The sequence below is a fragment of the Lepidochelys olivacea genome (genome assembly GCF_965140295.1).
Source record: "Lepidochelys olivacea isolate rLepOli2 genome assembly, chromosome: 1".
Taxonomy (NCBI): domain Eukaryota; kingdom Metazoa; phylum Chordata; order Testudines; family Cheloniidae; genus Lepidochelys; species Lepidochelys olivacea.
The window spans coordinates 327,708,759-327,735,277 of NC_140411.1; the positions used below are offsets into that span (position 1 = coordinate 327,708,759).

At 41.7% G+C, this 26,519-nt stretch overlaps 1 protein-coding gene across 9 annotated transcripts in view; it reads left to right on the top strand.

Annotated features, from left to right (window-relative positions):
* The window catches only part of SRPK2 (SRSF protein kinase 2), a 309,081-nt gene that overhangs the window by 3,050 nt on the left and 279,512 nt on the right, over window positions 1–26,519 (top strand). The window contains exon 1 of one of the 9 annotated variants that reach the window (XM_084644361.1): window positions 25,780–25,882. The exons of 7 other annotated variants lie outside the window; for them this stretch is intronic. The gene's annotated coding sequence lies outside the window, so the exon portion shown is untranslated. Of the gene's footprint in view, window positions 1–25,779; window positions 25,883–26,519 lie in introns of those variants that run through there. One more of the 9 variants, XM_084644356.1, reaches the window with a different exon arrangement.

The window sequence follows — 26,519 nt, forward strand, 5'->3', positions numbered from 1 at the left end:
TCCTTAACCCGTTTTACATTACCTAGTCCTTTTTCTCTGGTTTACTCTTTTGGGTAACAATATAACATCTTAACGTAAAATTCTGAAAGACGTGTAGCTCTTTTGAACACTATTGTGTAGTTTCTTCCCAAAATTTTGTTAAAGCTAGTATTCAACTTGATTTCAGGTAATAATAATAATACATTGTGGGGATTTTCACATTCACTTGGCTTGTTATTAACCCAAACACTACAGTATTGGGATCTCAGAATAATGGGTGGATTTGATATGCACTACATACAAATTGCATTGATAAATCCCACTGTGTGAGGCAAGGGAGTCATCAAAGCCATTGATAGAACTTTGTGTGAAACAGTTTTTGTTTAACTGCAGGTCTGCTTTGGAAAGGGACTGTGAAACGATGCCTTCAACAGATCTTCTCCCTGTCTGTTTTGTAGTAAACGTACTTGTTTAGTGTTCTTTATTTCTCAACATTACAGAGCCAGCGCAATTGTGGAAGAGACAGCTGGGTTCTGTTTGGCTCTCACATTCAACTGAATTGTAAGGCCTTGTACTCCTATCGTAGTCCTGCAGTATACTAGGGACAACATTTTCAAACTTGGGTGTTTAAGTTTAGCACGTGGATACAAAAGTTGTTTGTGGAATCCATGCAATATACAGTAAAAAGCAGCACACGGTCTGTTGCAGTGCATTGTTCTGTTTGCTGAGACTTTCAATGTCTCATCCTAGGAAATCATTCCAGGATGCAACCATTGGCTTTCTGAAATAGGAAATGCTCCAGAAGCTGTAACATTTCATATAAGGCCACTATCAGGTAGGTGTGTTGGAACTAAATATGGTGATTTAGGTATCAAGACATCAATCTCTGAATTCCTTGATGAAGTCAGAATTTGCCAACATCCAGTGCTTCTGTGATGAACTGAGAGAACCTGCTCATCAAGCACTAAATAGTTAAATTAGTAAAGAGATATGCCATGCAGAAGGTTCAATCTGAAGTAATTGCATTACATTTATGTAAAACTCTGTTGTCTTCAGTAGGACAGTTGCTTTTACAACTACAGGCTGGTTCAGCATAGGTCCACTAAAAATGCATTATTTCGATTTGCCTTTGCAGGCACAGGGAAGTACAATTTGTAATCCTTTTCACATGCAGTTGGACTGGAGGGTGAATCCATCATGGTGAAGGGCAGGAGACATTAGTGTGCTGCAGTGGTGTGTCCCATATTTTGTTCTGATTTCTCTATTTTATTTTCCTATGCTATTTTCTAAAAAAGTCTATAAAATAATGTAAACCACATGGCCAGGTTCTGACCATGGATTTTGAAAGGAGTTTCTCCTATCCCTCTGTAATCCCTTCTTCTGCCTTTTCCCTTCAGAAGAGGACAGCTGGAGTGGAAGCTATTGCCCTTCTCATTTATTTATTTTTTTCAGCTACAACAGAGTATTATGGAATGGGGGAGAGTCTCTCACAACCTCTGTTCAAATAAAATAAATTGGGTGGGTAGCAATGGCAAGTTTTAAACCACTGGACACTCAAGAACTACAAGCTGTGGAATGTGCAGTAGATAAAATAAGGTGGTTGCCAATGTATCTTTCATGAATTCTTAATTTTTCTAATAGATAAGGTCTTTATATCTGGCCACATGCCAGTTTGCTTATTACAATATGAAAATATATTTTTGATCACTTCAATAAAATTTGCCTTAGACTGTAGAGGAAGGGGGTTGGATGGGAAGCAGAACGGTCTATGGCCTTACACAGATTATCAAGACAAAGTGTGAAAACTGGATTTTGAAAGAGCTCCCACTTTCAATGATAAATGTTCCATATTGTGCATGTTAGTTGCTCTTCTACATGATTAGTCTTGTCTCAGATAAAAGTTTCATTCCAAATTCCAGACATGTTGTTTCTGTTGATATTCTGGTGTGGTAGAGAGGCTGTTAATCACAAAGCTTAGGCTGTCTAGTTAAGTCACAGGCATAGCTAGAGAAGTGATTGTTTCACCATTCTGCTACTATCAGGTTGAGGGAAAAGATCCACAATATCTTTTCATGCTACTGACTGTCTCCATTTTCTCCTCCAGTGGCAACCTGCTTCTTTAATTGAAGAGCAATAAACTTCAGACCATTGTTGTCTGTTCTGTTTGTAAACAGAGTTGACTTTTTGCATTGATTTAAAAACCTATTTATCTTAGTTAAAAATATCCTTAACTTTTTTCATGAATACTATTTTGGGGTTTGGTCTACATTGGCTGAGGCACACAATGGTGCGCAGGATGGATTGATTTCTTTTACCCTCAACTAATGTTCCCCATCACAGCCATGGACGTTTCACGCCTCATGCAACAGATCCTGTACACTCAGCTGATCCACCCTGGAGAAACACGTAAAGTAAACAGATCAGCACAATGGAAGAACGGATAAGACCAAGTTTTCTGAAGCTGTATGCACTGAAAAATACCACATTATACTGACCAATGTCAAATAAGGTTCCCCCTACCTTCCCTTCAGCCAGAAGAGATGGTCCTTACACCATGCTCCAAAGATGATCTTTCATGATCTGTTAGACCAAATAGAGAGATTCTGGAGATAAGAGGTGTCCAATAAAAATTTTCCTACTTCTGCTATTATTTTAGTCTCCTGGACTGCCTTCTGCGTGGTAGGTACTATGCAAATATAAAAGAAGGGATATTTTTTGTTCTGAAGGGCTTGTCATCTAAAAAGATATAGACAATGGATTCAGCATAAAGTAAAGTAGCCCCGGCCTATCAGAAGGAGTAGTTTATGTTTTAGTCTTACAGGAATTGGCTGAGGTGCTCTCTGGAAAGCTAATGTTAATTTTTAATGAATTGTGAAAAACTGGGGAGGAAGGAAGCCAATGTTATGTCAATATTTAAAAAGGACTTATGGGATGATCAGGGTAATTATAGGTTGGCCAGCCTAACACTGATCTCGTGCAAAAGAATGGGACAGCTGTTGTGGGACTTTGTTGTTAAAAGATGGAAACATAATACCAGCCAGCTTGGTTTCATGGAAAATAGAAATTAACTCTGTATTTGTTTCCTCTTTATATACATCTCTATTATAATATTTCCCCTGAGAATATCAGAATAACACTTAAAAGTGTGCTAAGATCTTCAAAGACATAAAATAAGGCAGCACAGCTCAGAGGACCTCACAAAAATAACCAAATGTAAATGAAGGATTGGAGAAAAAGATGTATCACTTATTTTTGTATCCTTTTACCCCGGTTCTAATCCTGCCTAGCTCTCATCTTTTACTTTTTCCCCCATACTATCATTTCAATAATTATTTGTATTGTAGTAGTCTGTAGAGGCCACACTCAGCATTAGGGCACCACTGTGCTAAACAATTTTTATAAATGTATACATTTCTCTACCCTCTCCCCGCAACTTTAGTCTGCGTGCTCAGTGTTCTATCCATTCCTAAATTTAATTCTTTATTTTACAGTTGGTGTCCGCTTCTGTCCATTTCAATTGACTTACCCAACCTCCTGTTCTCCCCTGTTATTTTTCCATACAATCCCGAACTATACTCTGGTTCCTCCTCATGGCTCTGCGAACCATCATCCCTCTAAAAAGTTCAAAGAGGAGTGGCTTTGTTAACGTTTCTGGAGCATTGGTGTTGTGAACAATTGCGCTTGCCACTATCTAAACTGCGAGGTGCCCCTGGCATCTCAGCCACACCCTTGGGAGTTACTGTCCAGATGGTGTATGGAAGGTAAGGTAGAAGGGCAAGAATGGGCTAAAATATTACATACCTTACTGTAACATAACAATCTATATGTACTGTAACATGGCAAAATTGCAATCTGACAAATTTTTGTCTAGCACTGACAGGTTTCAGTGTGGTAGCCGTGTTAGTCTGTATCAGCAAAACCAACGAGGAGTACTTGTAGCACCTTAGAGACTAACAAATTTATTTGGGCATAAGCTTTCGTGGGCTAAAACCCACTTCATCAGATGCATGGAGTGGAAAAAAACAGTGGGCAGGTATATATACATAGTACATGAAAAGATGGGGGTCAGTGCTAACGAGACAATTCAGTTAAAGTGGAAGCAGGCTAATGTCAACAGTAGAATATTGAGGGAGGAAAAATCACTTTTGAAGTGGTAATGAGGCCAATGTAAACAGAGTGACCCATTTCAAAAATTGACAAGAAAGTGTGAGTAACAGTAGGGGAAAATTAGTATAGGGAGATTAGTTTTTATAGTGACTCATCCACTCCCAGCCTTTATTCAGGCCTAATTTGATGGTGTCCAGTTTGCAAATTAATTCCAGTTCTGCAGTTTCTTGTTGGAGTCTGTTTTTGAATTTTTGTTGTTGAAGAATTGCCACTTTTAAGTCTGTTATTGAGTGTCCAGGGAGATTGAAGTGTTCTCCAACTGGTTTTTGAATATTATAATTCTTGATGTCTGATTTGTGTCCATTTATTCTTTTGTGTAGAGTCTGTCCGGTTTGGCCAATGTACATGGCAGAGGGGCATTGCTGGCACATGATGGCATACATCACATTGGTAGATGTGCAGGTGAACGAGCCTCTTATGGTGTGGCTGATGTGATTAGGTCCTATGATGGTGTCCCTTGAATAGATATGTGGACAGAGTTCGCAACGGGGTTTGTTGCAGGGATAGGTTCCTGGGTTAGTGTTTTTGTTGAGTGGTGTGTAGTTGCTGGTGAGTATTTGCTTCAGGTTGGGTGGCTGTCTGTAAGCGAGGACTGGCCTGTCTCCTCACTCTCACAGACCTTAGGGATCGTCCTTCAGGATAGGTTGTAGGGTATGCCCAAATACATTTCTTAGTCTCTAAAGTGGCACAAGTACTCCTCGTTATTTTTGTCTAGCAGTGTTTGTTTGGGAAGACTGAGATTTTCAGACTAAATGTGTACTTAAGGTTAGTAAAAGGTACTCTATACAAATAGTATCTTGTTACTGCACTGCATATTTTTTAAATGTTTCATAGACTTTTAGCCAATAGCTGTTCTTGATAATAGTGGGGAGTCAGGTTGCTGAAACTCAGTGTGTTCATTAGAAATGTACCCCTAGGTTTTGTCATGTCATGCTTGTCCCTTTTCAGGAAATAAATTGGCAACTTTTGATTTGGTATAGAAATTCTGGATAAAGGACAAATGTGTTTCACTAAAATGTCATGTTTAGTGTCACTTCTGAGATGATCTTATTTGGAGGGTGCCTGTAAAAAGGCAATCATGAAGAAATCTCTAACTCTTGAGAAATAAAACTGCTTATTGACTGTAGTTGTTTCACAGTTTTTCTCATCTAAAAAGCTATCAGTAAAAACACTAACTTTTCTAAGATACAGGAGACTGAGTTTTTCTTTGTCCTCAGGGATAGGAAAATAACATTGACTTTAAACTATGGTATTGAGTGTCTCTTTATCATTTTAGAGTTCTGGCAAACCATGCATTGACTATAGCCCAGGGTTGTTGAAGTCCTTGGTTTTGTTTTTGTTTTTTGTAATCTTTCTGTTGTAGTTGCTGCAGTGATAAAAGCCAGAATTTGTGCATTTACAAAATCTGCGTGTTAATTTGTAATATTGGAATCACTTATTTGAAAACTAGCAAACACAAAGCTTAGTACTGTAAAAATTGTACCATATTATAAGTATATTCTGTTAATTGTTCAAAAGAGTTGCATCTCCCTTGTGCCATTTCTTGGAACAGTTGCCGTTTTCACTTTTCCCTTTCTCCCTTGGCCTTGTCCTAACTAGTTTTAAAATGGAATTTGATTAATTTATAAATGGGATTATATGACTGGGTTGTCTGCAGTAGCAGTGGACAGGACTCGATTACCTGGGAGGTCCTTTCCAGTCCTATTTTTCCTTTTCTGCCTTCTTGTCTCATCTTTGTTCATATATTTCCCTCCAGTTTGTCATCTTTGATTATTCTTTGTTTCCCCTGTAACTCACCTGAAGGTGACATGCTACATGGGGATGCTACTGGTGGCCCCTTGTGGGCTGTATGTTTTTGTGGCAAAGTGCAACAGGAGAAGAGAAGAGAACTGAGCTGAGCTTGTGGCCCTATATGCTTGAGGTGCGCCTGTTGTGTGCTGTGCCTCCCTTAAAGGTTGCTACAAGTGCTGAAAGCATATTACCAGAGGAGTTTATAGTCCAGCGTGATGTATTTTTCTGCATTCCTTCTTTTCTCTGCACTGTGGCTCTTCCTCTTCCAGACTGTTCAAGGAGGGGAAACAATGTCTTATTGTATGCATTTATACAGTGGAGCAGAGTTAAAGTTGCTGTGGGATCCTTAATTCTGAATTTCCTGACTTTTCCTTCATTAAAATCTCAACCTAATTATTGCTTTACATAGTCTTTGTGTATAACTTACTTTATTCTGGCACAAAAGAATTATATTTAATTTGGCTTAGGTGATTAAACCCTGACACATACATTACATAACTAACTAAAAATCTTTAAGATGAAGTATGAATATTCCACACAGTTTATACATCAGTGAGTTAAAATACTGATGTAAAATTTAAGCTGGCACATTTCAAAAATAGACTGACCTATGAGCCACTCTACACACTTACTAATGCTTTCATTATCTCCATTACTAATTATGTACTTCATAATACAGGAGCAGACTGGTAAATTCTTAAAGGTAAAATCTGTAGAAAAATATTAATCCGGGAACAAATCTTACAGTATGAAGTCAATATCTTTGTAAAACTTCAGAACTGAGTAATCCTGTGAGAGTTTTGTTATGGAACTTTGAGCAGAATAAGGTGTTAATTTATACAGTTTCAGATCATAAATATAATAAGGTCCTATCCTCTTTCTTTAGACCAGTATATCAATGGCTAATTAGTATGCTTTTTGTCTACTTTGCATATTCAGAAATATTTTCACAGCTAATGTGTAATTTTCTGTTAAATGCTCCAGAAAAAGGTGAGAGAGAAACTCGCATTGACATAATCTAGTAGTGTTTTGCTTCAGCAAAGTTTAGGCTCGTGTATAAGGAAACATGAATGTACGTGCTGGAACTGTCCAAAGTAAGTGTTTTTTGGAAAATTTTGTACTTAGGCAGATTTCTTAGTTTTATGTGTGTTTTATTTCACAGCTGATATTTATTTTTGTTATTCATGACAGTGTCCCTCTGAATGGCCTCTTGTTTCTCTTTAGGTAAGATGTATTGAAGGCAGACCAAATTAGTCTGAATTACTTGCTTACCTTTAATTACAACAGCACTTACTATATAACACGCATGTAAGCTCATTTTCCTATTTCTTTTTCTTACAAAAGAATATACAACCTATAATAAGGTTGTATATATGGCAAATGCAGGAAACAGTATCAGATAAAGTAAAATTTTCATAGCATGTTTCATAGTGTGTTTAATACTCTCTAAATATAGTAGAGAAAATTTTATTCTCAAACCATGGATCTGATTGTCTTTAGGAGCTTTGACATTTTGCCAATTACCCAGACTTTCAAATAGGGTTTCTTCCAAAGTAGTTTGACCTCTCTGTGGCTCTTTGGGGTTATGGGTATGCACATTTAAGTTTCTCCTCCTCTGGGGCTCATGCTGTTAGTTAAGGGCCAAATTCAGCCTTGAACTAACAAACTATGCATTTCACCAGACCTTCACCACTATTCCACTCTATCACATGTATAGGGCCCTTCGTTTTTGGTTTCTGTTTTATTTAATTTTTCCTGGGAATTTATCGGTAGTTTTTTTACTATAACAAAAACAGGTGAAAATTGGTGGAAAAAATATTAATATTTTTTCTGAGTAAATATTGGGGTTTATTTTGGTGGATGGAAGGATGGGGAAAAAGTATTCAGTAGATTATGCTTTGATGAATGGAATTCAATGTGGTTTGCTGTAGAGCTAAAACAGAACTCAAAATATAATGCCATTTCTGAGTTTAAGAAAACAATATTTCTCTAATCCCCAAATAAAACTTCTCATTTGAATAAACAGTTTACTGTTGTAGACTTAGAACTGTTAGTCTATAAATATTTACATTTAATAATTGGGCCACACCACTTGCAGCGCATACACTCAACTTCATCCTTTTCTCCTTTTTTAAAACTTTCAAATATTTTCTTGTGTTCTGAAACATCTTCTGATACAGATTTTCATTTTCTTCCTATTTTAGTATGTCAGATCTTTAAACTGTAATCTGCTAACAGCTTGAAATGTATACGTGATGGGTCTGAGATTCATCAGTACGTTCAGATGCGCATGCACTTTGGAGCTTGCATGCGTGCCTGTTTGTTTGTATCTTCTAGACTAATACATAACCTTACTTCAACAGGCGTCTTCGCATATACACACAGACTAATGTATTATCATAATTCATATATCTTCTTTGAATGATACAAAAGGTGAAAATTGGAAAAAAAAAGAATAATACTTTTCTGTGAAATCCGGGATTTTTTTGGTAAAAATTGGTTTAAACTGAAAATGAAGGGGCTTACACATATAGTTGCTTATTGAGTCAGAACTTTTTCTATTGATATGGGCTAACATTAAGAGGGCTTTGGTATTGTGTGTGACACAACAGGTGACTGGGGTAGCCCTCACTGGAAATGCCAAGGTCAGGGCAGGCTGCAAAAGGGAGAGCAGATACTCCCAAGACTGGTGGGTAACACTGAAGTTAAACTCCATAGCCAGTCACAAACTGTGCTCCTGATCCCCCACACTGGTTATCAAGAAGCTTAAAAAAATAAAATAAAAATCACACAGCCCCCTTTATTGCATTCCAATTCTCTGGCTCTCAATCAGGTCCTAGGTCCAGTACAGTGAGAAGTTGTTTAAAAACTCTGCCCACTATACCAAAATGTTCTTCTGACCCCAAAGGGTCAGTCATGTTGCCAAGTCATTATTAGTTTGGATCTTACTCAAAATACCATGCTGTCAGCCAATCCTTTAAACTCAAGGTTTATTATAGAGAAAAAAGAAAGAACAGGAAGAGAGTTGTTTAATGGTAAAGCAATCAGATACATATAGACTTCAAAATCCATACATCAGGTTCTTAGCAGTATTGGTAAGTTTGCTGGCTTGAAAGTCCTTCTGGAACACATCCACAGCTAGGATGGGTCATTCAGTCATTTGTTCAGAGCTTTATTTGTAGAAAAGTTGCTCCAGATGTAAGAAGCAGGAATAAAGACAAAATGGAGGGGATGCAGTTGCCCTTTATATTCCTTTTGCCATGTGGCTTGTATGTCCTGTGTCCCAAACACAAGCTTCACAGCATATGGCATTGAAAGGCCTTAGAGTTCTGTACATAGGCATGCCCCTGTTTGGCTTGCTGACCCATAAGGTGTAATCCTTGTCTCCTTTCAATGGGTTCATTGTACAGCTAATGTCCCTGGATGGGCCATCAAGCAGGCCTAGTGCTGATGCCAATCTGAGGGTGTCACCCAGAAACACAGCACAAGTTTGGAAATACAGATATACCATACATATCTTTTAATTCATAATACAAAGGCGATACAAACATATAAACAAGATTATCATACTTGGCAAATTATAACATTTTCACAGATACCTCACACGGCATATTGGGTCAGATTCCTTGCAATTTTATAATATTGGAATCAATAATATCATAAAGTGTCCCACATATTCCATACAGTGCATTGTTTTAAAACTCCTCCATAAGTGAAGAAAGACAAAATTCTTTTAAATTTGAAATGAATTGAGTGCTCATGTTATATTCAGACTTAATACCCATGAAAGTAGACTCTGCTTTCCACAAGACTAGCATAGCACAGGCCATAATACTGTAAGGTGCTGTGCATTGATCCAATGGTGTGATTTACTTCTGATGTGGAATGACCACCAATGTTAGGAGAGAGGAGTTCAGTCTCTTGCACATCCATTCACTCCTTTGCCTTTCCACTGAGACTGTCAACTACAAGAGTGCCAATTTTGATGGTGATAATTGTGATATGGACACCTGTCTACTAGGCACTAAGCTGAGAGCATCAGTTAGTTTAATCTGGTCTACCAAACATCTATTAAAGAATTCCTTTTGGCCTGCCAGTCTGAATCAGTGACCCAGAAGTAAAATACTCCATTCCCAGTCTCTTCAATAAGACCGTCATGAACTGGGGTGGCCAAACTTACTGACCCTCTGAGCCGCATACAACAATCTTCAGAAGTTCAAGAGCCAGGGCACATCTCCTGGGAATCGGGGCTTCAGCACCCTGGGAGGCACCTGCAGGGGCTTGGAGTTTCAGCCCTGCTCCTGCTGAAGTCCTGAGCTCCCCGCGGGGCTGAAGCCTCTAGTCCCCTGTCCCTGCTGGGCATAAGGTCCCAAGCTCCCCTGATCCAGTCTGGTAGGTTGAGTGTGTGTGTGGGGGCTCTGTGAGCCACACTTTAACTGTAAAAGAGCCGCATGTGGCTCACAAGCCAGTTTGGCCACCCCCGATCTAGAAAGTAGGGTAAAGTTATCTATTCGGGAGGCTCATCCACTTTTTTCCTGTTTTCTAATAATAAGGGTGCATATGTATTATTGAGAGGTGATTACAGTTGACTACAGTGCAGTAATTGAGAATGCTGAATTGGAGACTGAAGACCCATTGTGCATGTCCCAAGAACATGATGATGCAAAAAGTCAAATGATATCACTCAGTGTACTAATATTGAGAAATAAAATAGTTAATGTATTTCATTTTTGAGTTTTATTTTTCAATATGTAGAAAAAGAATACTCAATTTTCTTGTGTGATGAAGACAAATTTAAAATTTAGGTATAGGCTTTTTGCAAACTGGTCATTTAGATCCCATATTTGTCAGAATTGGCAGTAAAACTGTTTGGGTTATATTTTCCTCTAAATACAGAAAACTTAAAATTAATAGTATTTATGTGCATTGTCAGAGGGAGAACATATTTTTAGACTCGTGAGATCTTAGTTCTACTCTCATCATAATCTCTTGTATATATCAATGCTAAATGTGCAAATTTTATATCTCCTGGACCACTGGTGGTAAAATGAGAACATTATTTGAAAACTAGCTTTGGAAAAGGTCAGTGGGTCTGCATTTATTTTCTGGTAATATATTCAAGGAAATGCTCAACAGTGCATCACCCTATAAAGTAGAAATGCAAGCAGTTTGGTAAATAGTTTGAAAGGCATCACCGTAGCTTCATCTTTCTGTCATGTGCAACTGCGTACAGAAATGCACCTCAAGGTTCCACGACCAATACCTATAACAGTCTTGGAGATTCTGCTTTTCAGGGCTCCCATAAGATGGGTTTATAAGACTGCCCTTCCTTCTTTTGGCCTCAGATAAAGCTCCAATCAGGATGAAGAATATTTTGTTGCCTCCCTCCCTTAGCAACATCCCTCGCTCTGGCTCACAAATCTGTTCTACAGAACCAGAAAACACAGAGCTCTGGCTGACAAGTAAAATTTAGCTAGATCTTGGTACATTGCTCAGGGGTATGAAAAATTCACACCCCTTAGCACCATAGTTAAGTAGACCTAATCCCTGGTGTAGGTACATCTAGGTCAACAGAAGAATTCAGCTTAGGGAGGTGGATCTACATTGATAGGAAAATCCCTTCCATTGAGGTAGGAAGCATCTGTACTATGGCATTACATTTGCATAGCTGCAGTGCTTCAATGCTGCCACTGCGGTGGGCATAGCGTATATATGCCCTAAGCAAGTTACTGCTGTCAAGATGGCAACTGTTCCTCAGTGTGGGGGATGTCCTATTTATGGAGCAGGAGTGATCTCAATCGGCTGTCTGCTTCCACTCCTCCTGCTTCCTGAATTAGTGCCTGGGAAGCAAAGTCTGCAACATACCTCTTCACTGAGTGGTTACTGGGCAGGTGCTGCATGGAAACTTGTGGCTGAAACTACACACAGGCACCATGTAATGGTAAAGAGGAGTCAGAATCCCTTTTCCTGAGCTGCTTCCTTGCTGTACCTTTTTCATTCAGCCTTCTTCCAGGCCTGCTACAAGAAAGTAGTTCCTCCTCTCTCCCTTCTCCAAGTTGCTGCTGCTTCAAATGGCCACTTGATCTCATGGTCTCCTTCTCTCCTGTCCTCACAGTCTGCAATGGTTCTGTTCCAGCCCCTCTGCCCATTCTGGTTCTGCTTCCACAATTGCATTATTTCCTCCAAAGATATCATGGCATGTCTTCCTTATTGCTATGCCCTTGCTCTCTCATTAGTCCTGAAGGATATGAGTGCAGAACTAGTCTTTTCTTCCATACTCTTCTGAAGAAGAATGCTCCTCAGAGGGATCTAGCTGTCAACTGGATGGCACTTGGATACCGTGGTGAGAGATGTGTTTGCAATACTAAAACGATAAGTTGCAAGACAGTTCACGTCAAAGGACTTCAAAGCCTTGACTGATGCATCTTCTCTGCCATCAGTCTCTTTAAGAACAAAGTTGAATGGAGAAGTTGAGAGAGGCAGGCCAAAAAATAATTTAAAGAACCACTAGCAAAAGACACAACTACTAACAGCATTTTTTTAAAGTATATCAGAAGCAGGAAGCCTGCCAAACAATCAGTGGGGCCACTGGATGATCAAGGTGCTAAAGGAGCACTCTAGTAAGACAGGGCCAATGTGGAGAATCTAAATGAATTCTTTGCATCGGTCTTCACTGGAAATGGCCCACCTTGATTATCATACACATTGTAAGGAGAGTGATCACTTTACATAAGCTATTACCAACAGGAGAGTGGGTTTGTGTGGAGGGGGGTGGGGAGAAAACCTGGATTTGTGCTGGAAATGGCCCACCTTGATTATCATACACATTGTAAGGAGAGTGATCACTTTACATAAGCTATTACCAGCAGGAGAGTGGGGTGGGGGGAGAGAAAACCTTTTGTAGTGATAAACACCCATTTTTTCATGGTTTGTGTGTATAAAAACATCTTCTGTATTTGCCACAGTGTGCATCCGATGAAGTGAGCTATAGCTCACGAAAGCTTATGCTCAAATAAATTGGTTAGTCTCTAAGGTTCCACAAGTACTCCTTTTCTTTTTGCGAATACAGACTAACATGGCTGTTACTCTGAAAACTGAAGAGGATGTGAGGGCAATTTCCACACCTGTGCCATTCCTTTTAGGTGACACATCTGAGGAACTGTCCCAGATAGAGGTGTCAGTAGAGGAGGGTTTGGAACAAATTGATAAATTCCACAGTAATAAGTCCCTAAAAAAGCAACTCAAATATGAACTGCAGAAATACTAACTATGGTCTGCAACTTATCACTTAGATCAGCCTCTGTACCATGTAGTGCTGATCATTAAAAAAGGTTCCACAGGTGATCCTGACAATAACAGGTGGTAAGCCTGACTCCAGTACCAGGCAAATTGGTTGAAACTGTCGTAAAGAACAGACTTATCAGACACATGAGGAACACAGTTTTTACAGTGGAGAGAGGTAAATAGGGCAGTCCCCCACAGATCTATGTTGGGACTGGTGCAATTCAACATATTCATAAATGATCTTGAGAAGTGGGTAAACAGTGAGATGACAGTTTGCAAATGATTCAAAATTATTCAAGATAGATAGGTACAAAGCTGACTGTGAAGAGTTACAAAGGAATCTCACAAAGTTGGCTGACTGGGCAAGAAAATGGCAGATGAAATTCAATGTTTATAAATGCAAATAAACATAATCCCCACTATACATACAAAATGGTGGGTTCTAAATTTGCTGTTCCCATTCAAGAAAGAGATCTTGGAGTTGTGGTGGATAGTTCTCTGAAAACATTTGCTTAATGTGCAGCTACAGTCAGAAAAAATAACAATGTGAGGAACCATTAGGAGAGGGATAAATAATAAGACACAAAATATCATAGTGCCACTATATAAATCCATGGTATGACCATACCTTGACTACTGTGTGCAGTTCCTGTTGCCTCATCTCAAGAAAGATACATTAGAAATGGAAAAAGTACAGAGATACGCAACAAAAGTGATTGGGTGTATGAGGAGAGATTAAAAAGACTGGGACTGTTCAGCTTGGAAAAGAGATGACTAAGGGGGGATATGACAGAGGTCTATAAAATCATGACTGGCGCAGAGAAAATGAATAAGGAAGTGATATTTACTCCTTCACATAGCACAAGGACCAAGGTTGCTCAATTAAATTAATAGGCAATAGGTTTAAAACAAACCTAAGGAAGTACTTCCTCAAACAATGCACAGTCAACTTGTGGAACTCACTGCCAGTAGAAGTTGTGAGGGCTAAAACTGGGTTAATAAATTAGATACGTTCATGCAGGATAGGTCCATCAATGGCTATTAGCTAATATGGTCATGGATTCAATACCGTGCTGTGGGTGTCCCTAAATCTCTGACTGTCAGAAGCTGGGCCTTTATGGCAAGGGATGAATCTCTTGATAAATTGTCCTATCTGTTAATTCCCCCTGAAGCATCTGGCACTGGCCACTTTTGGAAGACAGGATACAGGGCTAGATGGATCATTGGTTTGATCCAATATGGTTGGTCTTATGTTTTTATGAAGCTACCACCATGTAATACCATCTCAAATCCAGAGATAAGCCAGGGCTCTCTTTCTGTCATTGTTGATATACTAGAGAGCATCATGGAATCCTGGGAAAAACTCGATACCTGACTGCCTCTCCCTAAGGACATTGCGTTGGCTCCTTAAATATTGCCATGAGACTTGGGTATTGCTCCCTTATATTGTGCAGGGGGTAAGTTTGTCACTCAAGAAATCCATCTCAATGTGGAGAGTTCCATCTTTCTGAAGGGTTCATATGACAGAAAATGAGAATCTTAGTTCAGGGGGAAAAAAGAACATGTTGGCTATAGTTCCCTTCAATAAAGCATTGGCATCCTAGCATCCTAGGTCTAGATTTGATTCCCTCCCCCCACCCACAATGTTCCATAATGCCTATCAGAGTAGGGGGGCTTGGGAAATGATATTCCCGAAGTGGAGTTTTCCGTACAACAGCTCTCTGTATTAAGCCACCCAAGGTACTTGAACTGACAATGGACAAAAGGAGACTGGTCCTAAACTCCGACATGAATTTTCCCCCTAGTATTGACACGTTAATGTATTTAACCTCAGTGTAGCTGGTTGAGTTTGACCCTAGGGTGGACCTCAACTGCTAAATCTAGGTTAAAAAGTGTTAACGTTAGGGAAAAGGTTGGGATGGGTTAGCAGTGCATTAGCTAACCCTGACCTAATCTCAGCTGCTTTTCCTAACCTAAACAAATTCTATTTGTGATGCTTAATTGCTAAAATTAAGTGAGGCTATTTCCTTTCTGAAAATAAAAATCAAGGAAATTAAATAAACCTACACTAATGCAGTTTTTAGGTTGTGAATTTAAATGTGTGGTCAGGAAATGAACAAGTTGTTTTTCTCTAGTAAACCACTATTGTGATGATCTGTAAGAGAATTATTCATGTTACTATGAGAATCTTAACTTTATTTTCTGATACTATTCAAATTCCAAGTCAAGCTGCTATAAATCTAAAATGGCATGATTACAGATTATGTGGTTTTTGCAAAAATTTAATTTTAGCATTATTTGATTGTAATAACTTGCACTTCTATAGCAGCTATATCTGAGGTTCCTAAAACACCATAGAAAACTGAACATTTTAAAAATCTAATTAATTTTTCATCTTTATTGCCGACTATTTACTTTTTGCATTTCAGTCATTCTAGATTAAATTAAACTAATACTACCTTGTGTTCAGCCTTCATTGTGAGGATGTTGAAGTGGTTTAGAAATATTAATACATTAAGCCTCTCAACCTCTTTTGTGAGTTAGAGTAAGTATTATCATCCTCAGAGTACCAGTGAGGAAATTGAGGCACAGAGCGGTTAAGTAACTTGACTGAGGTCACACAGGAAGTATTTGGGAATGCTGGGATTACAGATGCCTTATGTCTTAACCAAAACCCATCTTCCTTGATGAAATTTCAAATATTTGCCTTAGCATCACCTTCTCACTCACATGCACATAAAAATGTTGCCATGTTTGAGTTGCAAACACAGCAAAATATTATTTAGGCACCCAATCAACTTGAAAACTAAACTTTTGTATGAAAAAAATTATATCTGCTGATAACATCAGTAGCACCTAACGTGACTGACAAAAGTTAGCAAAAATTATCTTCCTTTTTGTCAGTTTGTCTATGTACTTAAACATGTTGTGTATAGTCAGTCAGTTTCTCCCTTAACATTAAGGTGGGAGGAAGAAAAACCTTGAACATCTTTTCCAGAAGTTACTTTAAAAAAATAGGGCAAACTATCTTGCTTAATTAGGAAGTGGATTTTTAAAAAAATTAGTCCGTTCAAGTTTACAACATCCTTTTGAATCTAAACAAACTCCATTAAAAATTACAGAATTATTACAGTTGTTATGGTTTTGAAAAATAACAAAACTAAATTTTTAGCATGCATGGTTTAGCCTGATGGTTTCTCTTTAACTGTGGGACACTTGTGGAACAAATAGAAATAAATTACTTATGTGCTGGTTTCTTCAGTTTTTCTTAGATACAATTACCTTCATAGCCAGATAGCTGATGTAATGATTTCTTTCACGCCTACCATGTATATTTTTTATGCTTGGATAATCAATGAGGTAATTAATGTTCTTGCTTAAATGATGTAATTGAGTATTCCATTAAATTATGGTTGAAGTTCTTGCAGTACACATTTCAGCTCAAGCTTGAAGTGTCAGTCACTAATATCTTATACATAGGGTATGTCTACACTACGAAACTAGGTCGAATTTATAGAAGTCGGTTTTTTAGAAATCGGTTTTATATATTCGAGTGTGTGTGTCCCCACAGAAAATGCTCTAAGTGCATTAAGTGCATTAACTCGGCGGAGCGCTTCCACAGTACCGAGGCAAGCGTCGACTTCCGGAGCGTTGCACTGTGGGTAGCTATCCCACAGTTCCCGCAGTCTCCGCTGCCCATTGGAATTCTGGGTTGAGATCCCAATGCCTGATGGGGCTAAAACATTGTTGCGGGTGGTTCTGGGTACATATCGTCAGGCCCCCGTTCCCTCCCTCCCCCCGTGAAAGCAAGGGCAGACAATCATTTCGCGCCTTTTTTCCTGAGTTACCTGTGCAGACGCCATACCACGGCAAGCATGGAGCCCGCTCAGGTAACCGTCACCCTATGTCTCCTGGGTGCTGGCAGACGCGGTACGGCTTTGCTGCACAGTAGCAGCAACCCATTGCCTTCTGGCAGCAGACGGTGCAATACGACTGGTAGTCGTCCTCGTCGTGTCCAAGGTGCTCCTGGCCATGTCGGCTGGGAGCGCCTGGGCAGACATGGGCGCAGGGACTAAATTTGGAGTGACTTGACCAGGTCATTCTCTTTAGTCCTGCAGTCAGTCCTATTGAACCGTCTTATGGTGAGCGGGCAGGCGATACGGACTGCTAGCAGTCGTACTGTACCATCTTCTGCCAGGCAGGCAAGAGATGAAGATGGCTAGCAGTCGTACTGTACCATCTTCTGCCAGGCAGGCAAGAGATGAAGATGGCTAGCAGTCGTACTGTACCATCTTCTGCCAGGCAGGCAAGAGATGTGGATGGCATGCAGTCCTTCTGCACCGTCTGCTGCCAGCCAAAGATGTAAAAGATAGATGGAGTGGGTCAGAACAAGAAATAGACCAGATTTGTTTTGTACTCATTTGCCTCCTCCCCTGTCTAGATCACACTGCAGTCACTCACAGAGAAGGTGCAGCGAGGTAAATCTAGCCATGTATCAATCAGAGGCCAGGCTAACCTCCTTGTTCCAATAACAACGATAATTTAGGTGCACCATTTCTTATTGGAACCCTCCGTGCAGTCCTGCCTGAAATACTCCTTGATGTACAGGCACACCCTTGGTTGATTTTAGCTCCCTGAAGCCAACCCTGTAAGCCGTGTCGTCAGTCGCCCCTCCCTCCGTCAGAGCAACGGCAGACAATCGTTCCGCGCCTTTTTTCTGTGCGGACGCCATACCAAGGCAAGCATGGAGGCCGCTGAGCTCATTTTGGCAATTAGGAGCACATTAAACACCACACGCATTATCCAGCAGTATATGCAGCACCAGAACCTGGCAATGCGATACCGGGTGAGGAGGCGACGTCAGCGCGGTCCCGTGAGTGATCAGGACATGGACACAGATTTCTCTGAAAGCATGGGCCCTGACAATGCATGCATCATGGTGCTAATGGGGCAGGTTCATGCTGTGGAACGCCGATTCTGGGCTCGGGAAACAAGCACAGACTGGTGGGACCGCATAGTGTTGCAGGTCTGGGACGATTCCCAGTGGCTGCGAAACTTTCGCATGCGTAAGGGCACTTTCATGGAACTTTGTGACTTGCTTTCCCCTGCCCTGAAGCGCATGAATACCAGGATGAGAGCAGCCCTCACAGTTGAGAAGCGAGTGGCGATAGCCCTGTGGAAGCTTGCAACGCCAGACAGCTACCGGTCAGTTGGGAATCAATTTGGAGTGGGCAAATCTACTGTGGGGGCTGCTGTTATGCAAGTAGCTCACGCAATCAAAGATCTGCTGATATCAAGGGTAGTGACCCTGGGAAATGTGCAGGTCATAGTGGATGGCTTTGCTGCAATGGGATTCCCTAACTGTGGTGGGGCTATAGACGGAACCCATATCCCTATCTTGGCACCGGAGCACCAAGCCGCCGAGTACATAAACCGCAAGGGGCACTTTTCGATAGTGCTGCAAGCTCTGGTGGATCACAAGGGACGTTTCACCAACATCAACGTGGGATGGCCGGGAAAGGTCCATGATGCTCGCATCTTCAGGAACTCTGGTCTGTTTCAAAAGCTGCAGGAAGGGACTTTATTCCCAGACCAGAAAATAACTGTTGGGGATGTTGAAATGCCTATATGTATCCTTGGGGACCCAGCCTACCCCTTAATGCCATGGCTCATGAAGCCGTACACAGGCAGCCTGGACAGTAGTCAGGAGCTGTTCAACTACAGGCTGAGCAAGTGCAGAATGGTGGTAGAATGTGCATTTGGACGTTTAAAGGCGCGCTGGCGCAGTTTACTGACTCGCTTAGACCTCAGCGAAACCAATATTCCCACTGTTATTACTGCTTGCTGTGTGCTCCACAATATCTGTGAGAGTAAGGGGGAAGACGTTTATGGCGGGGTGGGAGGCTGAGGCAAATCGCCTAGCTGCTGGTTACGCGCAGCCAGACACCATGGCGGTTAGAAGAGCACAGGAGGGCGCGGTACGCATCAGAGAAGCGTTGAAAACCAGTTTCATGACTGGCCAGGCTACGGTGTGAAAGTTCTGTTTGTTTCTCCTTGATGAAACCCCCCGCCCCTTGGTTCACTCTACTTCCCTGTAAGCTAACCACCCTCCCCTCCTCCCTTTAATCACCGCTTGCAGAGGCAATAAAGTCATTGCTGCTTCACAGTCATGCATTCGTTATTCATTCATCACACAAATAGGGAGATGACTACCAAGGTATCCCAGGAGGGGTGGTGGAGGAGGGAAGGAAAATGCCACACAGCACTTTAAGCACAGCACTTTAAAAGTTTACAACTTTAAAATTTATTGAATGACAGCCTTCTTTTTTTGGGGCAATCCTCTGTGGTGGAGTGGCTGGTTGGCCGGAGGCCCCCCCACCGCGTTCTTGGGCGTCTGGGTGTGGAGGCTATGGAACTTGGGGAGGAGGGCGGTTGGTTACAGAGGGGCAGCAGTGGCAGTCTGTGCTCCAGCTGCCTTTGCTGCAGCTCAACCATACTCTGGAGCATACTGGTTTGGTCCTGCAGCAGCCTCAGCATTGAATCCTGCTTCCTCTCATCACGCTGCCGCCACATTTGAGCTTCAGCCCTGTCTTCAGCCCGCCACTTACTCTCTTCAGCCCTCCACCTCTCCTCCCGGTCATTTTGTGCTTTCCTGCACTCTGACATTATTTGCCTCCACGCATTCGTCTGTGCTCTGTTAGTGTGGGAGGACAGCATGAGCTCAGAGAACATTTCATCGCGAGTGCGTTTTTTTTTTCTTTCTAAGCTTCACTAGCCTCTGGGAAGGAGAAGATCCTGTGATCATTGAAACACATGCAGCTGGTGGAGAAAAAAAAAGGGACAGCGGTATTTAAAAAGACACATTTTATAAAACAGTCGCTACACTCTTTCAGGGTAAACCTTGCTGTTAACATTACATACATAGCACATGTGCTTTCGTTACAAGGTCGCATTTTGCCTCCTCCCACCGCGTGACTACCCCCTCAACCTTCCCCCCTCCCTGTGGCTAACAGCGGGGAACATTTCTGTTTAGCCACAGGCAAACAGCCCAGCAGGAATGGGCTCCTCTGAGTGTCCCCTGAAGAAAAGCACTCTATTTCAACCAGGTGACCATGAATTATATCTCACTCTCCTGAGGATAACACAGAGAGAGAGAGAACGGATTTTGGTTGAATGCCAGCAAACTTACACTGCAATGCTTTGTTCTACAGTGATTCCCGAGTACGTGTTACTGGCCTGGAGTGGTAAAGTGTCCTACCATGAAGGACGAAATAAGGCTGCCCTCCCCAGAAACCTTTTGCAAAGGCTTTAGGACTACATCTAGGAGAACCGCAAATGCCAGGGCAAAGTAATCCTTTCACATGCTTGCTTTTAACCCATGTATAGCATTTTAAAAGGTACACTCACCAGAGGTCCCTTCTCCGCCTGCTGGGTCCAGGAGGCAGCCTTGGGTGGGTTCGGGGGGTACTGGCTCCAGGTCTAGGGTGAGAAACAGTTCCTGGCTGTCGGGAAAACCGGTTTCTCCGCTTGCTTGCTGTGAGCTATCTACAACCTCCTCCTCATCATCATCTTCTTCGTCCCCAAAACCTGCTTCCGTATTGCCTCCATCTCCATTGAAGGAGTCAAACAACACGACTGGGGTAGTGGTGGCTGAACCCCCTAAAATGGCATGCAGCTCATCATAGAAGCGGCATGTTTGGGGCTCTGACCCAGAGCGGCTGTTCGCCTCTCTGGTTTTCTGGTAGGCTTGCCTCAGCTCCTTCAGTTTCACGCGGCACTGCTTCGGGTCCCTGTTATGGCCTCTGTCCTTCATGCCCTGGGAGATTTTCACAAAGGTTTTGGCATTTCGAAAACTGGAACGGAGTTCTGATAGCACGGATTTCTCTCCCCAAACAGCGATCAGATCCCGTACCTCCCGATAGGTCCATGCTGGAGCTCTTTTGCGATTCTGGGACTCCATCATGGTCACCTGTGCTGATGAGCTCTGCATGGTCACCTGCAGCTTGCCACGCTGGCCAAACAGGAAATGAGATTCAAAAGTTTGCGGTTCTTTTCCTGTCTACCTGGCCAGTGCATCTGAGTTGAGAGTGCTGTCCAGAGCGGTCATAATGGAGCACTCTGGGATAGCTCCCGGAGGCCAATACCATCGAATTGTGTCCACAGTACCCCAAATTCGAGCCGGGAACGTCGATTTAAGCGCTAATCCACTTGTCAGGGGTGGAGTAAGGAAATCGATTTTAAGAGCCCTTTAAGTCGAAATAAAGGGCTTCACTGTGTGGACGGGTGCAGGTTTAAATCGATTTAATGCTGCTAAATTCGACCTAAAGTCCTAGTGTAGACCAGGGCATAGGAACATAGGCATTCCATTCCAGATCAAACCACTGGTCTATGTAGTCCAGGATCCTGTCTCTGATAATGACCAGTACCAGATGCTTTACTGGAAGATGCAAGAAATCCTGTAGTTAACAATTATGGAATAACCAATCCATGGGAAAGCTTTTTCCTACTTTCCATCCGTTATATCTATCTATACTTGTATGGTCTCTGTCACCGCAGTATCTCAGCACTTCCTAAATATTTTAAAATAGAAATAACAATACCAGTTTTTTTTCTCAGCCTGTAGGAGAAATAGCTTGAGTGAATTATAGGAATTTGCTTGCTTGCTTGTTTGTGGGTAGATGGATGTGTTTTGCATGAAGAAATCAGATTAATGATTAATTCATGACCTAAAGAATATTAGTTTGTATCCTTTACTAACATTTTATTTTATCTACTGTAACTAATTCTCATTATCCATATAGATGTCTAATCCTTTTGAATCCTGCTATGATCTTGAACTCAATGATATATTGTAGCAGAGTTTTCCACAGATTGTTGTATTTTTTTAAAAAAAATTCTTTAACTAGTGTTTATTTTTTCATTGACTGTTCTCATTGTCTTGTGGGATGAAGTGGGGAGGGAAGTGCCTGAGGCTGGGAATTGTGGAAGACTAGTATGCATTGGTCTCAAAGGACTGCAGGATATGACTGGGTTGGAGTAGGTGGGAACATTGCACCAAAAAGTTCTTCAGCAGGACTGTCTGCTTCTCTGTCAATTCCAGAAACTTTTTCTGCATGTCCATATCTTTTCCCGTGCTCTTTGTTGTCAATTCTCTGTCCTTTTCTCTTTTTGTAAGAAAACCTTTTCTCCAATCTTCTTTCTTCAAATCCATCTTTTGGGGTGCAGACATGAGCTCCCCAGACACTTATTCTTCCCTGGAGATTTGTCAGGCATTCAGAGGATAACACACCTGTCCATGGGGGCTGTGGCACTTCAGGTGCAGGAGCTGAGAAGCAGCATGGGTAGTCACTGTACTAATCATAGTCTCCCTGGCAGCAATGATGACATTTTGCTTCTTCCTGGGTTTTGGAATATCATGCTCATAGTCTCTTTCGAATCTGGGGTGAGTGTGAAATTGAGACATTTTCCACCTTCGCTCCCCCTTTTACAGATAGAGCCCTCCAAATCCATGGATATCTGCTTTATATCCGCAGACCATTTTTGCGGATTGGATGTGGATGCAGATTTTGTATCTGCACAGGGATAGGGCCCCTGTACTAATCCTGGGTTTGTGGTGCACTGGCGCATTTGAGGGTGGGGTAGGAGAGGGCTGGTTAATAACTGAGTGTGCAGCTCTGTGGGTCACTGGTCCACTGGAGGGTTGGGAATCTGGGAGTGGGAGTGGTGGTGGTGCTGGTGGAGCCGAGTTAGTAATTGCATGTGCATCCTGTCTTCACTTTAAAGGATGTTCCCTTGAGGCATGTTACCAAGATTTAGAGAAGGGTCTCTTTCAAAAGACTAATGGGCAAACCAGCAAGATGTGTAATGAAGTTGTTCACCAGGGTGTAGTCCTACCCTCCCTCCTGGAACCGGTGCAGGAGTGGAAGGGGAACACTACCTATATAGGTGGCCCTGAGAGGGCTACATTGTCTTTCAATGTTTGTGCCAAAATAGAGCACTATTTTTAACGTAAATTCTATTCTATAATTTTTTGATCAGCCAAAAATGCACTGCAAAATACAGACTTTTGCGGTACTTGTTCTGAATCCAGTGGGTTAATAATGATGAGTCTGATTAAAAATAGCTATGAATGCCTTGTAATCTCTGTGTTGGGGAATATACCTCATAAAATGATACGGTAGCTAAAGACTCAGGACATTGCTCAAACTGTGAAGCAAAGTACTTTTTTATATTACAGTAAAAGAAAAAGCATTTTCCATTCAAATAAACATGCCTGCATGCCAGTGTGTTTGATTTTTAACTGTTGTCGTGATGCCAGTTGAATGAGAGGGAAAGAGTGGAGTGGCAGTAAAGCAGGAGGGAAAGGAACATGGGGTGGAGGAGGTGCCAGATTTGCCAATAGTTGGGGATTTGATATATCAGAGAAATAAACATGGTAGATATTACATTCTCCCTGTCATGGGTGCCATTTTGAGCATGGGTGGGGGGTGAGTGGAATAACAGCTCACATGCCTACAAGAATGAGGGCCTGCAGCTGTGCCTGTCCAGTTGTCAGGCAGCCAATGAGCACAGCTGGAACACAGCAAAATCACCTGATTCAGTAAGGCAGTCAGGTGGCTTGCAGTTAAGCCCAGCAGCTGCAGTTGATAGCAGCTGCTCAATGCATATGCCTTTGGATTTTTTGCTTCCCTATGCTCACTTTACTCCAAGCCTTGCCCCCAACCTTGCTCCAGCCTAGACCCTGCCCTGTACCCAGCCTTGCTTGTGCCTTCGGATCGGTCCTGCTTCTGCCTTCCCTGACTCTAGGTAATTTGGGTTTGACCCTAGGCTCTGGTATCTGGACTGACTAAGCGTCTGATCCTTGGCCCTGGTTCAGAGTATACCTTGACCCTTGGCTCTGGCATTTGAACTGTGACCACTAGGCATGACCACGCATGACCCAGTCTCCTGACACATCTGCCCAAAATGATAGTGGCTATCAAGTACTCAGAACAAAAGCTGCTTAACCGTCCTATACAGTTGTATTATAGCACATAATGTTTATTGGAAGAGATGCTGTCCCCCGCATTGTCCTGCTAAGTGTCTATGTGGGTTTTGGGAACCATATTTGATGCGGTCTCTGTCTTTGGGTCTACGTTGGGCTCTTGGTGAGGGGTGAGATCCTGGCTTTCCAAGGAAATTTCCTCCTCGTTGAAGGTTGGGTTCCTCAGTCTCTTGGGTACCTTTGGTGCTGTCCACAAAATACCAGGGTTTAGGGTGGCCTCTTTTACAGAAATCCAGTCCAGCTTATGATAGTAGGGGCAGGCACTGGGAGCATTACTGGAGGTCTTGTTGCTGGTTGTTTTTTTTTATTCTTCTTGCGCTCCTTTTGTTTGTTGCAGTACTGGAACTTGTCCCACGTGTGACTCCTCTTTGTTGTTTATTTTTTGTTTGATATATGCTCTTATATATGCATTCTAGTGGCAACTTTTAAGGCAGGGCTGAAAAGTCTTCTCTCACCAGGTCTTAAGGAAATCCATGGTCACTGTGTGGATCCATGCAGAAACACAAGGCCTGGCTGCTATAATGCTGAGAAGGGCATGTGACTCCAGGAGTGTTTATTCACAAATGGTGTGCACCTGGCTTCGGATCAGCATTTAAGTGGGGGAAATGACATCTGGTCAACATGACCCCAGAGTGGTAGAGGGTGCACAGATAAACAGACAGGTTGATCCATTATGAAGATGATGTGATGGAGAAATCTCCTTTTAAAAAATGAAAAAGTTGTTAGGAACTGTTCAGTCAGTATTTGAGAAAACACAACTTTCCTTTCCCACCACCCTGTTCTCTTCTGCTGCTTACAGGTATAATTTTTTGTAAATTTCAACATGTATTAGCAGCAAGGGGAGGTAGCACGGGCAGTTAGAAGACCAGAAAGACTGGTATATATGGGACTTTTTGCTTCCTATAAGAGGGATGTGTGTAGGATAAACAAGCTTTCCTTCTAGCTCCACACACAAATGAATTAAAAAAAAAAAAAGCCAGCCAGTCTGCTGCAGGGTTGCTAGGTGTGAACCACACCCCCGGCACTTCCAAGAGAATCTGAGATCTCATCTACACTACCACTTAAATTGATGTAAGTTATGTCGCTCAGGAGTATGAACCCCCCCCCAAACAACATAAGTTACATTGACTTAAAGTGGTGTCTACACCGTGCAATGTTGGTGGCAGACGGTCTCCTACTGACACAGCTTCCGCCTCTTGTTGCGGTGGAGTAATTATGCTGATGGAAGAGTGCTCTCCTGTCGGCGTAGTGCATCTTCACCAGACGTACTACAGCAATGCATCTGCATCGGTGCAGCTGTGCTGATGTAGCATGGTAGTGTAGACTATCCCTGAGAAGCCTGCAGGAATTGGTGAGATGAAGAGAGCATTCTTATTAGTGCCTCCAGTCCTTATCTGCCAGCTCCTTTAATGCATCTTTTTCTGTTATGAAACACCAGCAAGCAGGGATGTAAGCACTTGGGAGCTTAAAACAGGCTGCTTTTCCCTTCCAGCCAACTGGATTGGATTCCCTTAAGTGGCGCAGAAGAGCTTGCTCCTGGCCCTGAAGGCAGTCTAACTTCATCTGGGGACCACAGGGAGCTGATTTCTAATTTCCAGTAGGCTGACTGTAGCAGAGGTATCGATAACTTTTTTTTAAATTTGGGGTGGGGGCTAGAGTTAAAAATAGTTGATGAATATTGCTTTAATGAATAGTTTTACCATGACTAAATTTGACCACTTTTAAAAAAGTGAGATAAACAAGCTTCTATTCCAAACTCAGTGTTTTCTTTATTAATGCAGTGCCTATGCTTTTTTTTGGGGGGGGGGGGAGGGAAGAGATTAAACACTCCCCTTCCCTCCCCCCCCCCCGCAAGACTCCAACTGTATAAGACTATGGCATCGGTATAATTGGAACAGCTTTGCTGATATAACTGCAGACAGAACTTTCCTCCATAATAAATGCTGTTTCTGCCTAGTGGATGATGGCATAATCAGAAATGATGCCAAGGGGAATGGAATTTCTTTCTGCAATTAGAAAGGAAAGAAGAAATTTCAGGAGGCCAACTTATGAGTTCATTTGAAAATATAAAAATTTTAAAAAATAAACAAAACTATTTGATCTTAACTTTGATATTCACTGTTAAAAAATGAGGTCACAGATGGCAGGCACCTACAATGCTACAGAGTAGGAAAACACAAGACATTCAGTTATGACATAAATTTGTCTCATTAGGTCCATTATAGTTTCAAAGTCTTTGTTTAAGTGCTGATAG